The following is a 16492-nucleotide window of genomic DNA, read 5'->3' as shown; positions in this document are numbered from 1 at the left end:
GCGGCCAGTGTAGAGTGCGTTGCTGTAGTCAATTCTGCTGCTGATGAGTTAGTGTGTGACTGTCTGTCTGGACTCCGTGGTGATCCATTTGAATATCTTTCAGAGCAGGCATAGTGTGTGGAAGGAGGATGATAAGACGGCATTGATCTGGAGGTTCATTTTGAGCGAGGAGTCAAGAATGATGATGAGGTTCCGCGCGTGGTCTGTGGGTGTGGGGGAGGTTCAAAGTACTGCGTGCCACCAGGAGTCATACCAGGCTGATAGGGTGGAGTTCTTGATGAGGACTTTGGTCTTTTCTGAGTTGAGCTTGAGGAAAACGTTCTTCATCCAGGCGGCGACAGCCTTCATCCCGTCATGAGAGTTGTTCTTGGTGACTATGGGTACATTACTGAGGGAGAGAGTCAGCTGGGTGTCTTCTGCATAGGAGATGATGCTGAGTCTGTGGTTCCTAATGGTGACTGTAAGTGGGGCCATGTATATGTTGAAAAGCGTGGATCTCAGGGTGTAGCCTTGAGGCACTCCGCAGCTGATCTCGGTGGGTTCCAAGAGGAATGCAGGTAGTCTGACTCACTTTGTTCGGCTGGTACGAAAAGAGCGGATCCATTCCAGGGCTTTATCGTGGATGCCAGCATTGTGGAGTCTTGTGCATAGGGTGCGGTGCGAGACATTATAGGTGGACGGGAGGTCCAGGAGGATGAGGGCTGCACATGGCCTCAGTCAAGGAAGGCACAGCTGTCATCTGCGGCAGTGAGGAGGGTGTACTTGGTGCTGTGGTTGCTTCAGAAGTCAAATTGGGAGAGGTCAAAGATGTGGTTTGCTTCGATTGACTCAGAACGTTGGGGATTGATGGCCTTCTCAATGACCTTGGCTGTGAAGGGGAGGAGAGAGATGGATCTAAAGTTTTGGAGGTCCGTCAGGTTGCCAGAGGGTTTCTTCAGCAAACGGTTGATATCTGCGTGTTTCCAGTCTTTCAGGAAGGTGGTGGAGTTGATGGAGCAGTTGATGCTGTGGCAGAGTTCTGGGGCAATGATTATTATTATTATTAATTGAGTTTTGTAGAGCGCAAACAACCCGGAGGCCTCGTAGCGCAATGATGTTGCTTGCTCTGTTTAAGATGTGATCCGGGCAGGGGTCCGTAGGTGCTGCATTGTGGACAGTCTTCATGAACTTGACACTGTCATGCTCGGGGAGGGGGTCCAGCTGAGTAGGGTTTGTTGGGGTCTGGTGTCACAGGATCTGGTGGGTGCGGGTGAGGTGGGAGGGTCTTGAGTATCAAGGCTGTCGAAGTTGTCATGTATCTCCTTGATCTTATGGTGGAAGTAAGTGTTGAGATTGTAGCAGACGTCTTGGAGGGGAGGGATCACTGCTGTGTCTGTGCTGCGTCTGGCAAATTCTTTGACCACGGGTAAAGGTTCCTTGCTAAAGAGTGCATTGGCGTTGATATTTTCTTGTAGGGCCACTTTCTTTGCTGCTCTGATGAGGTGTGCGGTGATAGCGGTCTTGAAGCTGAGACAAACAAAAGTTTACCCAGACAAAACTCTTTTCAACACACAAATGACACACAGGAATAACCAAATCACAATATATATTAAAAACTACACATATCTAACACACCAGACAATCCCCAATATTTTTTAAACCACCAAGCAAATCTCAAAACTCCACCAAAGCACCAACCACAAACAGAAACAAACAATCTTTCAGACTCTTTCTGGTATGCAGCCACACATGCTGTGTCATTTCCTGGGTGTTTACACCTGGTCTGTATAGTGTTGCATCATTTTATACCACACAAGACATGTTTGCACTATGCTTCGTACTATTTTATCACGCAAGGGTCACGCAAGACATGACTGCTCTACACCTCATCCTATTTTACCATGCATGGGCCACGCAGCACATGTTTGTGCTACACAGTATCATATTTTACCACATAAGGGCCAAGGAAGAAACGCTTGGACAAAGCAGCATCCTCTGTTAAAAAAGCAGGGGCCACACAAGACATGTTTGTGCTTAGCAGTGTCCTAATTTACCACACAAGCCGCTCCCAGGACATGTTTGCATTGAGCAGTATCCTGCATTAACATGCACGGGCTACGCAAGATGTGGTTGAGCTATTCAACTTCCTGTTGTACTAAGCAAGGGCCACACAAGACATTTCTGAGCTACACAGCATCCTATTGTACTACGCAATGGCCACACAAGAAATGTTTGAGCTACGCATCATCCTATTGGACTACATAGGCCCACTCAAGAAATGTTAGCGATACACAGTACCCTACTATACAATTCAAAGACCATCCAAGATATGTTTGCACCAAAAAGTGTCCTAATTCACAAGGCATGTTTGAGCTCTGCACCATTGTGTCAAGCTACCTTTAACACAATGCAGGGCAGCAGGCACAATTTGGCACATTTTTAATCGTTAGTGATGGTACTCCGCTTAGCAATGCAGCTTGCTGCCCTGAGCTGCATGACAGAGATGCAACAGAAATGAAAATGGGTATAGTGCTTTTCTGCTGCCTCATAGGGATGTTGCACTATGTGTTGCCTAGCACAGGGAAACTTGCACCATAGTCCTATTAGGGCTGTCTTAGGGGCAAGTTTGATGGTTAGCTAGAAGGGACACCGTCCAGACCAATATGAGTTTTGTTTAATTAGTTTTATCTTTCTATGTGTGCTGCCTTATTCAGGACACGTGGAAAGAATACATATACTTGAGACCACACAATCTCTATGCACATTATGTGTAAATGTAAATGTGCTGGATTTGTAAAGCGCACAGCTGCCCGTAAGCGTCCCGGCGCTTGCTTAGGGAACCCGTCCTGGTATTCCCCTGTGAGAAACCCCGGCAGGGTGTCCACAAGGTGAAAGCCAGGCATCCCGCCGCGAGGGGCCGTAGTGGAGATTAAGCAAGCTATTGCCCAGAGTCGCAGAGTGTGACCCCGTGAGTTGAGTAGGCACCAGAGCGAGAATTGTCGAGTCCGTGGAATTTTGAGCCCGAGACCCGCTGAGGCGGGGAATCGAACCCTGGTCCACGGTCGATCTCAGCTTCCGGGTCTGCCGCCTCTAACCACTGAGCCACGCTTCTCCACTTTATACAACACTTTTGAAGGCGTAGCATTTGTGTGCAATCCCACAATCTCAAGTATTTGTAAATGTGGTAATACAGCTCAGTATATGTGTTCATGGATGGTAACACGCATGCTCCACCCATTGCATAACTAAAATGTTCTAATGATACAGCACAAGCAGGAGGTCTGTGTTACAATTATTTACAATACAGCACAAGGAAACTCTTCCCCTTAAGTCAGATTTAATATGGTCCACAGATTCTCCATGCATTCTCCTTGCATTGCTCTGTGTAGCATTGTAAATCTGCGAGTCCTCACCTGGTCTTACTCTGAGCTGGGAAAGTATTACATGGGTGGAGCATAGGCATTCCAACACATACACCCATATGATGTGGCTCATTCACAGACCTACATACACAGGTAAACCTAAAAATCAGATCCCTTTCCAAGTGAGAACTTGTTTTTCTCCATCTGCTGTTTGTGGATTAATTATTGACAGAATAATTTCTGTCATAATTGAAAGGTTATGACTCTGATTCATTCCTTTACAGGATGCCCCTGCCCTAGCACATTGTGTTTTTTTAAAAATGAATTCCATGTCAGCATTTTCTCCAAGTTCATTCTTGATACCCATGTTCACGTGGACATTTGGGTTGCTCTTGTTTTTCTGGTTCTTCCCAAGAAAGGCATAACATTTATAACTTTATTTCTGCTAATTACTTCCACACTCTGCCTTCTGTATCGCAGATCAAAAGAGGAAAATGCCCCAAGAACTTATTTTTGTACAGGAAGGTGCCCCTTCCTTCTCAGAATACATCCTGGCTGTAACACAGGCACCCTTGCACCATGACACAAGGGTGCCTAGGTTAGATCTAAACTGCACTTATTTATTTATTTATTTTATTTGCAAACTTATACCGCACTGGGAATCGACTCCCGAAGGAGTATCTCCGCGCCTCTGGCATCATCTATGAGCAAAGAGGACCCAATCATAAAACATTCCTCCCTAGATAGATGGCCTAGTGCTGAAAGAGAAAAGTTTTTAGTTTTTTCCTGAAAGGAAGATGATCTCTGCATTGTCTGATTTCTATGGAGAGATTATTCCACAACTTTGGGCCAGCCACTGACAAGGCCCTTCCCCCTTGTCTTGTCTTCTTAATCCTGGGGACACATAGCAATTCTCGATCTCCTGATCTAAGAGATCGGGAGGGGACATATAAACTAAACTTTTTAGTCATGTCGGGTCCTTTCCCTGTGAAGCACTTATGAATGACACAGCATGTTTTAAACATCATCCTCTGTTTCACTGAAAGCCAATTAAATTTGGTTAACAGGGGTTTAGATGGAGTACGAGCAGGAGCATTAAGAACAAGGCGTGCAGCAGTGTTTTGCACAACCTGTAATCTTGAAATAATCCCCTCGTTGGCAGCTAGCAGCAATCCATTGCAATAATCTAGTCTGCTCAACACGAGCGCCTGTACCAAAGTTCTTCTGGCGGTATCAGGGAGCAGGGGGAATACTTTCCGGAGAAGCCCAATGACATGGAGACAGGAGCCGACCACTTGGTTTCCATGTTGTTTCAAGGAGAGCTCCTGATCCAATTTTACTCCAAGATCTTTCACAACCTGTTTGGGCTCAGGGACTGGGCCCAGATCTTGAGGCCACCAGTCAGGAGTCCACAGGCGTTTAGATTCTCCAAAGAGCATCACCTCCGTTTTGGAAACGTTGCACTGCAGAAAGTTTGATGCCATCCAGTGGGCCACCTCTTTCATCCCCCGGGCAAAGGAGTTTCGCACTTCAGATGTCAGCGTTTTAAACGGAAAGAGGAGTTGAGTATCGTCCGCGTACGATACCGGGATGAAACCGTGGGATCTCATGATGTTAGCCAGGGGGGCCACGTAGATGTTAAATAACGTGGGGCTCAAACAAGAGCCCTGCGGCACCCCCTTTGAGATCTCCACCTCCTCCGACCGGTACGGACCCAAGATGACACTTTGGGTACGCTTTGTGAGAAAGCTCCTTAGCCAGGCCAGCGCCTTGCCTTCCAGCCCGATGTCACTTAATCTGGAGGTCATGATGTCATATGACACAGTGTCAAACGCCGCTGACAGATCTAAAAGCACCAGGATAACGGAAAACCCTCTATCCTGTAGCATATGAAGATCGTCAGCGACGGAAAGCAAGGCGGTCTCGGTGCTGTGTCTCGGCCTGAACCCAGACTGGGAGGGGTCTAGCCCCCCAGCACTTTCGATAAAATTCGACAAGTGCCGATTAACAAACTTCTCAGTAAGCTTCCCTAATAATGGAAGGAGTGAAATTGGTCTCAAGTTTGTCAATTCAGTCCAGGGGATGGTGTTGTTTTTCCTCAGTGGTCTCACCAGTGCACGCTTCCAGTCCGGGGGAACTTCCCCTGTGCTCAGGGACAGGTTAACTACGTGTCGAATTCCTGCACCCAGGTCATTAGCCAATGATGGCATGATGCGTGCCGGGATGATATCTGAGGGGCACCCGCTCTTTATTTGAGTAGTTAAGGCAATTACCTCCTCCGTTGATATGGGAGGAAATTCTGCGAGCTTACTGACGCAGTTCATTTGTGCTCCAGTGGGTACCTGAACCATGTTGTCAGCTGTGGCCATGTTATTACTATTATCCTTAGAGGCTAAAATTTTATCATATATACCCTCAATCTTTCTGGTGAAAAACTGAGAGATATTGTCACAGAGTTCCTGGAATGCTATCTCCACGGTCTCACAAGCAGCGGGCTTAGTAAAGGTTTGTAGAACTTGATATAGAACTTTTGCATTTTTACCTGCCACTGATAATTGGGCTGCTATATGATGTTTTCGTGCAGCCCGAATGGCTTTATGATAGCTTTTTAGAGAACACCTGTGGTTCTCCTTATCCTCAGCCTTGCGTGTAACCCTCCATAGTTTTTCTAACTTTCTCGTAGTTAGTTTTAACTGTCTCAGGTCATCCGTGAACCAAACTTCTTGTTTGGGAGCAGCTCGAGGTTTAAATGTTCTCAAAGGTACAACATCGTTTATAGCCACTGTCACTGCTTCCTCAAACTTACACAGTGCAGTGGTAACATTGCCCCCACATCCATCACAACTGGGTTCAATGTATTTCCCCCTAAAACCCTCTGGTGTTAATTTGTGCCAGGGTCTCCTGATGTCTGCCATCACCCTCTGTGTGGCCTTCAGTTTATAGTTGGTGCGGGTGTAAAATCCAATGATGGAATGGTCCGTCCATTCCACTTGGGTGGGAGGCATACACTTTATGGCAGTTGAATTGGACAACACTAAGTCCAGTGTGTGGCCTGCCGAGTGTGTAGGCCCCTGATTTATCTTTTTGAGCCCCAATGTGCCCAGGTTGGTTAATAGAGTCTTAACCTCAGCACAGTTAGCAATTTCACTGTGGACGTTAAAATCCCCTACCAGAAGGAAATCCGAATTCTCCTGCACATGGGGTGCCAAAGCTTCAACAAGTTGAATAGAAAAATTCTCACTCAGACCTGGGGGGCGGTAGACTAAAGCTCCCTTCCTAGTTTCCCTTGAGCTGGGATTCATTCTAAAGATCAGGAGCTCCATCTGGGGAGTACACACTGTCTCAGTAATGATAACATCCATCTCCTGTTTGAACACAATGGCTATCCCCCCTCCTGTTTTAATTGGGCGGTCCAGCCTCACCATTTTATACCCTAGCGGTACCCCCAGTGTTATGGCCGGGATAGTATGTGGCTTCAGCCATGTCTCAGTAAGGAAACATAAATGTGGTCTCTCAGATGATATGTATTGTATTGTATTAATTTTTGTATAGCGCGATTGCTGACCAATGGGGGTCCAAGCGCTGAGATCCCATACCTGGGTTGCATGTCTAACTAGGGAGCGGATATTGCATAATAAGCTCTTACAGTCTAGAGTTGAGCCCTTAGAAGGAGTATCATTCAGCCCTGCATGGTGTATATTAGGGACCGGTAACCGAAACTGTGACTGACTTGGTCCGGTTTCAGCGCAGATGGAAAATTGCTCATGACACCCCCAACAAGAGAAAGGCCCCTCTAGATTGGTTCCCACCCTGTGGGTGCATAGTATAGGAGCTTACCTATCGATATCCAGTAATGTCTGTCTGGTATATGTAAGCCTGCTGCTGGAGGGTATCTCCGGACGAAAGATGCAGTCCGCCATAGCCCCCTGCCCCTGGTCTCGTCCTGTCGCGGAGTGCAGTAATAGGTCAGGAACGCCCCATACATTTTAATCTATGGGCCATTCTAGCACTTTCCCCGTAACGCTATACTTTACAGCAAGGTGAATTGCAACATTGTCTTTCATCACTTTGTTTCAAGCCTATCTATGTTTACGTTAGCAGAGTGTACATCAATGGAGATTAACCCTGGGCGAAGCACTACGCTATGCTCGCGTAGTTTGCGAAGTTTGTGCAACTTCGCACTACACGGGCTGCACGTAGCACAGTGCGAACACGCGTAGTGCAGCGGTCATATTTTGCTTGTTCTCGGTCCTCAACATCATGTTCGCGACCGCGAGCAAGCAAAATGACATCCCGGCGAGATTCTCAACGCGGGGAGGTCAGGTTTCTCATTGTGAGTAGTTGCGCATGCTCGCGACCGCTCGCAATGAGAAACTACCAGTTCGCGTTGAGAAAGCTGCCGCTCGAGTAAAAATCTACTCGAGCAGCAGAAAACTACAGCTCGCACTGTGCAAGATGCCGGTTTCAATGATTGCACAGTGCCGGATGCTTGTCCGCACTGTGCAATCATTGAAAACGCATCTTGCACAGTGCGAACATGCTACTACGCAGCTAGCGTAGTGCTATGTGAAGTTCGCGTAGTGCGAAGTGCACTTAGATATCTGTTGTGTGGGCAGAACATAACAGTACATGACACATACAATTAGTTACATTTGTTGTGGCTTAGTTTAACAGAACAGTACATTACATATAGAATTAGTTCACATATGTTGTGGCTTGTGTTTAACAGAACAGTATATGACAGATACCATTAGTCACATATGTTGTGGCTTGTGTTTAATAGAACAGTATATGACACGTACAATTAATGACATATGTTGTGGGTTGTGTTTAACATAACTGTATGTGACACATGAATTTAATCTCATATGTTGGTCCATTGAACAACTATGTTTTTAAATTGCAGATGTCACTACCTACAATAAGTATAGATGCGTGTTTCTTGTCCACAAGATTCACTACACATTCGCACTCCGTTATCACTATTTTCTCAATGTAATCAATACAGTTCATTCAAAATTGTGCGTGAATAAAGTTGCATTTATTTCTTTTATTTGCTTGTTATTTCAATCATAACATTCCTGCATAGGTTTACATTCCACATGATTTTCACTTTTTTATGCCCGATGCATTTCGAGCTGCGCTCTTCCTCAGGGGACTTCTAATCTGAAAGCAATATGGTACATATTCTTAATTGACAAAGCTGAAGTATAATCACCTATCATCTTGTCATCTTGTCTCCCCATAGTGTCTAATTGTTTCATCTGGTCACCATACTCGTGTACACCTTATAACCCTACTTATAACATATGAATACCTGTACAAGTCATGAACTACACTGACCTTAGTTCTCCTCCAGATTAAGTATCCTTCATATATACATGTCTGTTAGTCACACGTGTATCTGCAATCCATAAAATTCATACAATTCTTCGTGAATGACTAATTACGAAAGTGCATATTAATGTCAAGACATACTTTCGGATACTAATTCCTAAACCAACAAGTATCTTACCCGCTCATTGCGGACCTCTCTTTCCCTCGAACTCCTTCCCGTGTGTCAGCGTGTGGCGTTCTTGCTAACCTAACTCTATGATATTTCTCTATGGCACTTCCCTATATGTATGCCGGTCACGTGATGTGATGCGTGAACACTAAAAGCGGACTATGGTCTATTGCAACAGTATATGCGCGATTTATCCTACTCTTGGTTATATTAGGTCCTAACTCTTGACTGACGCGCTGATAATCACCTACAATCACGTACCTATCATGTGATTTATGTATTTGCCTACAGTCTTATATATCGTGTTGGTGTGATGAAATGGGGAGACATCCTCTGTAGAAAACAAACATAGCCCAGAGACTATATGTCAAAACGTAAAAGGCAATCTTGCCGAAAACGACTGGTATGATCCAGTTGATAATTATAAATATTACATATATAGCAAAAAAACATCATCTTTATAGTCCATCAAAAGTACAATATTTTTGGTCTATTTACTGTCCTTGTCGTATTACAAATAACAACTAAAGTCTAATCGTTCATTGAGCCCCTTCGGCTGTAAGGTACATAAAAAATTCATCCAGTGTATTTCTCGTTTTAGTAAGTTCGTGTGGTTGTCCCTTCCTGGTAGTATATTAACAACTTCAAGAATGCAATATTTCAACTGAGATGCATTGTGATTTGCGTCTGAGAAATGAGTCACTATGGTGGATTTCAGGTTTTTTAACCTGATATTGCTCTTGTGTTCTATGAGTCTGGTTTTGACTTTTCTCTGTGTCTTGCCCAAATAGGAGAGTCCACAGGGGCATCTCAGCATGTATATTACGTTGCTTGTGTCACAAGTACCTGATACTTTCAAGTTTACCGGTGTTCCCTTGGTAGGATGATTGATGGTGTTACCTTTGATTATTGCTGAACAGTTTCCACAGTTGTGACACGGGAGAGTTCCAGTGTACCTTGTTGTATCAGCTTTCTTGGGAGTCTTGATTAGTTCTTTCAAATTTTTTGTCCTTTCATATGCGAATATCGGCATTTTAGTGAACAAACCTTTGAAATCCTCTTCAAGTGCCAATAATGGCCAGTTTCTCATGATCGTCTTTTTGATTAGGTGGCTTCTTGTTGAAAATTTTGATACAAATACTTGTCTTTGTTCTTCCGGTATAGGTTGCGAAGTTAACAAGTGTTGTCTTTGTAGTTTATCTGCACGATCTGCTGCGGATTCTAGGATAGATTGTGGATATCCCCTCTTTTTGAATTTCATTAAGGTGTCATTCTTGTGTTTGATGTATAGTTCATGTGTAGATGCAATTCTTTTGATCCTGAGTAACTGTGAGAACGGTAAATGATTTTTCAATGATAATTGGTGGAAGCTGTTGTAATGTAGCAGATTGTTTCTGTCCGTGCTTTTTGAGAATACACTTGTCACTAAGTTATTGTTTACATTAGTGATTAGAACATCCAAAAACGATATTTGTTCCTTACTAATGTTAAACGTGAATTGAATTCTCGTGTTGATGGTATTAAACTCTTGCAGGGCCACAGTCAAAGAGTTTTCAGATCCTTTCCATAATAGAAATATGTCGTCGATGTATCGTTTATAGAGAATTAAATTTTGTTGCCATATCTCCTGACTCAAAATATGATCCAATTCAAATCTGTGTATGAATGTGTTGGCATAGGTTGGCGCCGCACAATTACCAATGGAGGTACCTGAGCACTGGACATAAAATGTGTCTCTCCAAACAAAATAACTGTGGACCAGTGTAAAGTGAATCAAATCCATCAGGAAAATTTTAACATCCTCATTTTTCTCTTCATTCACCAGGAAACTCTCCACTGCTGTCATCCCTGGATTGTGAGGGATGGATGTATATAAGGACTTCACGTCCACTGTAGCCATGATCATTTCTGATGTAAATAATGTTTTATGTTCCTCTAATATATTCAAGAAATGAGTGGTATCCTTGATATACGTGGATGATTTTTGAACGATGTTTTGGAGATGTTTATCTATGTATTTCCTCACTGGCTCATGAATTGATCCAACTGTCGACACTATTGGGCGTAACGGTGGTTTTGTAGGGTCTTTATGTATCTTTGGAGTCACATAGATATATGGAATTGTGGGATCCTTTTTCAACAAAAACTCCTTTTCTTTCAATCCGATTGTACCCTTGTCTATAGCTTTTTCAATGATCATGGTTAATATTCTCAAAAATTCTTTGGTTGGATCCATAGTTAGGATCATGTACGTGTTTTTGTCTTGAACATGTAAATCAATTTGTTCTTCATAGTAACTAGTATCCATTATGATTAGTGCTCCACCTTTATCTGCCTGTCTTATGGTAATTTGATTGTTGTTGGCTAGATTTTGTAGAATACTCCTCTCTTTTTGGGTCAAGTTTGTCTTTTTTGGTTTTGGTTTTTTGAAAATCTCTTCTATGTCTTTTGATACAACTCTTTCAAAAGCATCCAATACTTTATGACTGATTGGTGACACGAATTTGCTTTTTGGTCTCAATCCCATCAGTGTGTTTTCCTTTTGGTCAAGTGTGGTTGATGGTTCTATAATATTGGTAAAGAAATGACGTAATCTAAGAGATCTTAGAAATTTGTATAAACAAACTTTGGTTTCTAGTAAGTTTGAATGGTATGTTGGTACATATGATGATCCTTTTTGTAAGGTGGTTATCTCTTCATTGGTAATTCGATATTGTGAGATATTGATTACAAGGTTCTCTGACTCCGTGTGTGTTGAGCCACTGTTTCTGTTGTTACTTGTTTTTTTCCCCCTCCTGGTTCTACTGTAGGTGCAGGACCTGTCTCTAAAAAAGAAGTTGATGCCGACATTTGCTCCCCTATTTCTGGTGTTGTGAGATTGCTCATTGATATTGTAGTTGGCTGTTTACCACCTGGGGCTGTTCTTGGTCTCCTATTGTCAAAAGGTGCCCTTCTTTGCTGAGAATCATCTGATGATGTATCGTCTGAAGTTTTGTCACCATATGGTTTTTGTTGCCTCCTATGAGCATAAATGTCTGCCCATGTGTACACTTCTCCTAAACGGTAATCAGTTGTATCTCTTTTAAATTTCCTGAGTTTTCGATCGTTTATTACTGTAGTGTATTCATTTAGTTTTTTATTTGTGTCCTCCAACACTTGGTCCCATTCCTCCTTCGTAACCATTTTGTTGAGATCATCTTTGAGAAAATGTATTTCTTTAGTTAAATCCTCTATTAATTTTGCCAATTCTTCCACTATTAATAAAATTAAATCCAGCGAACATTTGTTTAGTATTGCATACCACCTTTCTGTGAACCTAGCATTGTTTTTACATAAAGTAGATTTGAGTGCAATCATCAATCCTCGTGGAATCCGCTGTGCCTTGTGATATTTTATTAGAGTACTTGCATGGAGTTTTTGGTTGACAATTTTTTTTTACATATATAGCAGCTGTTTTATGTTTGCCTCTTTTGATCCTGTTCCAGGACATAGTACCTCTGCTTCCTCTATCAATGAATATATTCTATTAATGTCTGCTTCATTGAACGCCAATGTCGTCGCTCTTTGTTCCGTAGTGTGAGCTATGTCATCAAATTGCATTATCGCGGTGCGTATGGACCAGTTGCTCAGTGAAACTTTGTAATGAAACTAGATGTATGATGGTCCCGCACTCCTGGTGTATATGAACATTTACAATAGTACTTGAAATGTAACAATTTCAGTGGTGCTGAATGTGTATACTCTCTCTGAGCATAGAGTTGCTTAATAATTATAGATGCGTGTTTCTTGTCCACAAGATTCACTACACATTCGCACTCCGTTATCACTATTTTCTCAATGTAATCATTGTTCACGCATCACATCACGTGACCGGCATACATACGGAAGTGCCATAAAGAAATATCATAGAGTTAGGTTAGCAAGAACGCCACACGCTGACACACGGGAAGGAGTTCGAGGGAAAGAGAGGTCCGCAATGAGCGGGTAAGATACTTGTTGGTTTAGGCATTAGTATCCGAAAGTATGTCTTGACATTAATATGCACTTTGGTAATTAGTCATTCACAAAGAATTGTATGAATTTTATGGATTGCAGATACACGTGTGACTAACGGACATATATATATGAAGGATACTTACTCTGGAGGAGAACTAAGGTCAGTGTAGTTCATGACTTGTACAGGTATTTATATGTTATATGTAGGGTTATAAGGCGTACACGAGTATGGTGACCAGATGAAACAATTAGACACTATGGGGAGACAAGATGACAAGATGATAGGTGATTATACTTCAGCTTTGTCGATTAAGAATATGTACCATATTGCTTTCAGATTAGAAGTCCCCTGAGGAAGAGCGCAGCTCGAAATGCATCGGGCATAAAAAAGTGATAATCATGTGGAATGTAAACCTATGAAGGAATGTTATGATTGAAATAACAAGCAAATAAAAGAAATAAATGCAACTTTATTCACGCACAATTTTGAATGAACTGTATTGATTACATTGAGAAAATAGTGATAACGGAGTGCGAATGTGTAGTGAATCTTGTGGACAAGAAACACGCATCTATAATTATTAAGCAACTCTATGCTCAGAGAGAGTATACACATTCAGCACCACTGAAATTGTTACAATTCAAGTACTATCATAAATGTTCATATACACCAGGAGTGCGGGACCATCATACAAATAGTTTCACTACCTACAATAAGGACATACTGTGATGTGTAAGTCTTTTTGTTGACACTCTGGCTACACATATTATCAGCTCCTCAACCATAGCTGACCTGCTTTAGGATGCTGAAAGCATTTACAATGATTGCTATGTCAAATTAAAAATCAGCAAACATAGATGGGTGTTTGCATAGATACACCTATAATCCTACTAAAGACTTCCTTCACAATGCACAGCGGCCCAATGAAGCACTGGCCCATGTTACACCTGCGAGTCTGAGGGTGGTCTCCCCCCCAACTTTGTACCTACCTCCTCCACTTTTTGACATTGTTTCTGCTGGCTTCAGGACTCTGTGGACTTTAACACTGTTAGCCAGTGCCAAAGTGTTTTTGCTCTCGCCCCTAAACATGGTAATATTGACTCTTTCCTATTTGGCATATTTAATTTACCTATAAGTCCCCAGTAAAGTGTGCTACATGAGGCCAAAACCTGTAAATTATATGCTACTAGTGGGCCTGCAGCACTAATTCTGCCACCCACTTAAGTGGTCCTCTAACTATGCCTTAGGCATGCCATTGCAGAGCCTGTGTGTCCAAAGTACCCTGCCATTTCGACCTGGCAAGTTAACCCTCTTGCCAGGCCTAAACCGTCCCTCTTTATACATATAAGTCACCACTAAGGTAGGCGCTGGACAACCCAGAGGGCAATGTATTTAAGATTGGACATTACGTTTAGGTTTGCATATTCTGGTAATGAAAAGCTCTCAAAGTCATCTTTTCACTACTGCAAGGCCTATCTCTCCTTTAGGATAACATGGGCATTGCCTTATTATATTTTTGCAATTACCCATTTGGAAGAGAAGGACTTTTCAAGTTTGGTGTCTCTGGAATCACAATTTAAAATCACAACGTATGTTGAAGTGGGAATTTAAATTGCAATTCTGAAAATACCACTTTTGAAACATTGGCCTTTTCTAACTTTAGACATTTGGTGCCTGTTGCCAGTCTCTGATACACTTCTGGGGAGGGTGATAGCTGGGCTTTGTATATGCCCCATAGACAGCCACACAGCATGGGAGCTTAGGTATAACTTGATGGGCCATCCTGGCAGGATGGGTGGAAGGAGCTGGGCACATCCTCATATTTATACCTGAACTGGCTGTGTCCTGTCCTCACACAATGGGCTACATACCCCAGTGTTGTGAGCCTGGAGCAAGGGTTACGAAAGGGGGATCCTGATACACTTCAAAGACCTCACTTCAAAGGCACAATTGGGTATAAGAGCTGGACCTCTGACACCACCACTTCAGTACGCTTTTCGATGTGACCATCCTGCCAGGAAGAAGAGCTGCTGTGCTGCTGAAAGGACTGCCACTCTGTTGGAATGCTGTTTCCTGGACTCCTGCCTTGCTGTGTTTCCCTGCTGCCTGCTGTGCTGCTTTCTCTTGCCTATGTAAGAAGGACTAGACCTGCCTCACTTGCACACATAGCAGGATCAGTGGAGCTGGCAGAATCCTCGACAATGTACTCGCCTTTGGACTGCTCTCTCAAAAACAACGCCTCTTAAAGCAGTTTTCTCCTACCAGATTGCACTGAGCTCCTTCACATAATGGCATCCCTCAAACCCTCCAACCATTTTGGTGATCCTTTACCCATCAAGCTCTATAAAGATTTAAACTCAGCCATTCTCCCTCTTTGGTCAAGGATCATTCATGAATCCATCTTTCAGGGAAAGATTCAGGACTGTCTAAAAGTTGGGCAAGTAACTCCCATTCCTAAGAAGCCCAGCGCGGACCTATCAGATCCAAACAACTTTTGACTTCTAACCAGCAGTATGACTAGCTAAATTGCTTGAAACATGTGTCCATTCACAGCTCTGCAACCAAATTGAGAAATATCAACTCCTCGACCCTCATCAGTCAGGATTCAGATCTGGGCACAGTACTGAAATGGCACTAATGCACATTGTTGATGACGCCACGAGAGCCTCTGACCAAAATGTCCCTTGTCTCCTGGTCCTTCTGGACCTGTCTTCAGCCTTCGGTACCATCAAACATGTAAACCATATTGACTTTCTTCAACACAGGATGGGTTTTTTGGGCGTGGTCCTAAATTGGTTTGCCTCCTTCCTGCACAACTGCATGCAAAGGATAAAAGTTAATCAGGCCCTCGCTTCCAGTACCCCTGTCATGATTGGTGTCCCCCAAGGTCCTGCACTCTCGCCCACTCTCTTCAACCTATTTATGGAACCACTTGCTGTTATTCTGAACCGAGCGAACATTCAATACCACATGTATGTGGATGACACATAATGGTACCTGAAGATCTCCTCTCAAGAGGACATTAAAAGATTAAATGGTGCACTTGCACAAACTCAACAATGGTTAGCACAGAACCATCTCCTACTAAATACTCTCAAAATGGAATTACTTTTGATCGCCCCACCCAATCACTGGGCTCCTACCCGTGACTGGATTTAACACCTAACTGCTCTGAACTGCATACCTCATGTTACACACTCTGCCAAATTTTAGGTATCACCTTGGATAAACACTTCAACATGCAAGCGCACATCAGTGCTACTACTGGGTAGCCAAATTCCAACTTAACACACTGAAGAAAATCAAACCTTTCCTCCCCCCGAAGATCTCAGACCCGCGGTTCAATCTTTGATTATCCCTAGTTTGGAATATGGGCTGGTGACCCTTGGTGGACTTCCCAAAGCTAGCTTGGCCCCACTCCGAGCTACCCTGAATGCATCGGCAAGACTTATAATGTGCTCGAGAAAATATGGTCATATTTCCCCTGACCTTCTGCAACTAAATTGGTTTGATGTTTGATGTTTTTTGGTTTTTATATAGCGCACATACACTCCATGGAGCATCTTAGCGCTTCTGATTTCACTGCAAAGATGAAATATCTGGAGGTAGTAGCTGAGCTTTGGATGTCCTTAGACTAGCGTCTGACAT

This window comes from Lissotriton helveticus, chromosome 6, assembly GCF_964261635.1.
Source record: "Lissotriton helveticus chromosome 6, aLisHel1.1, whole genome shotgun sequence".
Taxonomy (NCBI): domain Eukaryota; kingdom Metazoa; phylum Chordata; class Amphibia; order Caudata; family Salamandridae; genus Lissotriton; species Lissotriton helveticus.
The sequence above is the reverse complement of the archived record's forward strand: the minus strand, read 5'-3'. Positions refer to the sequence as shown.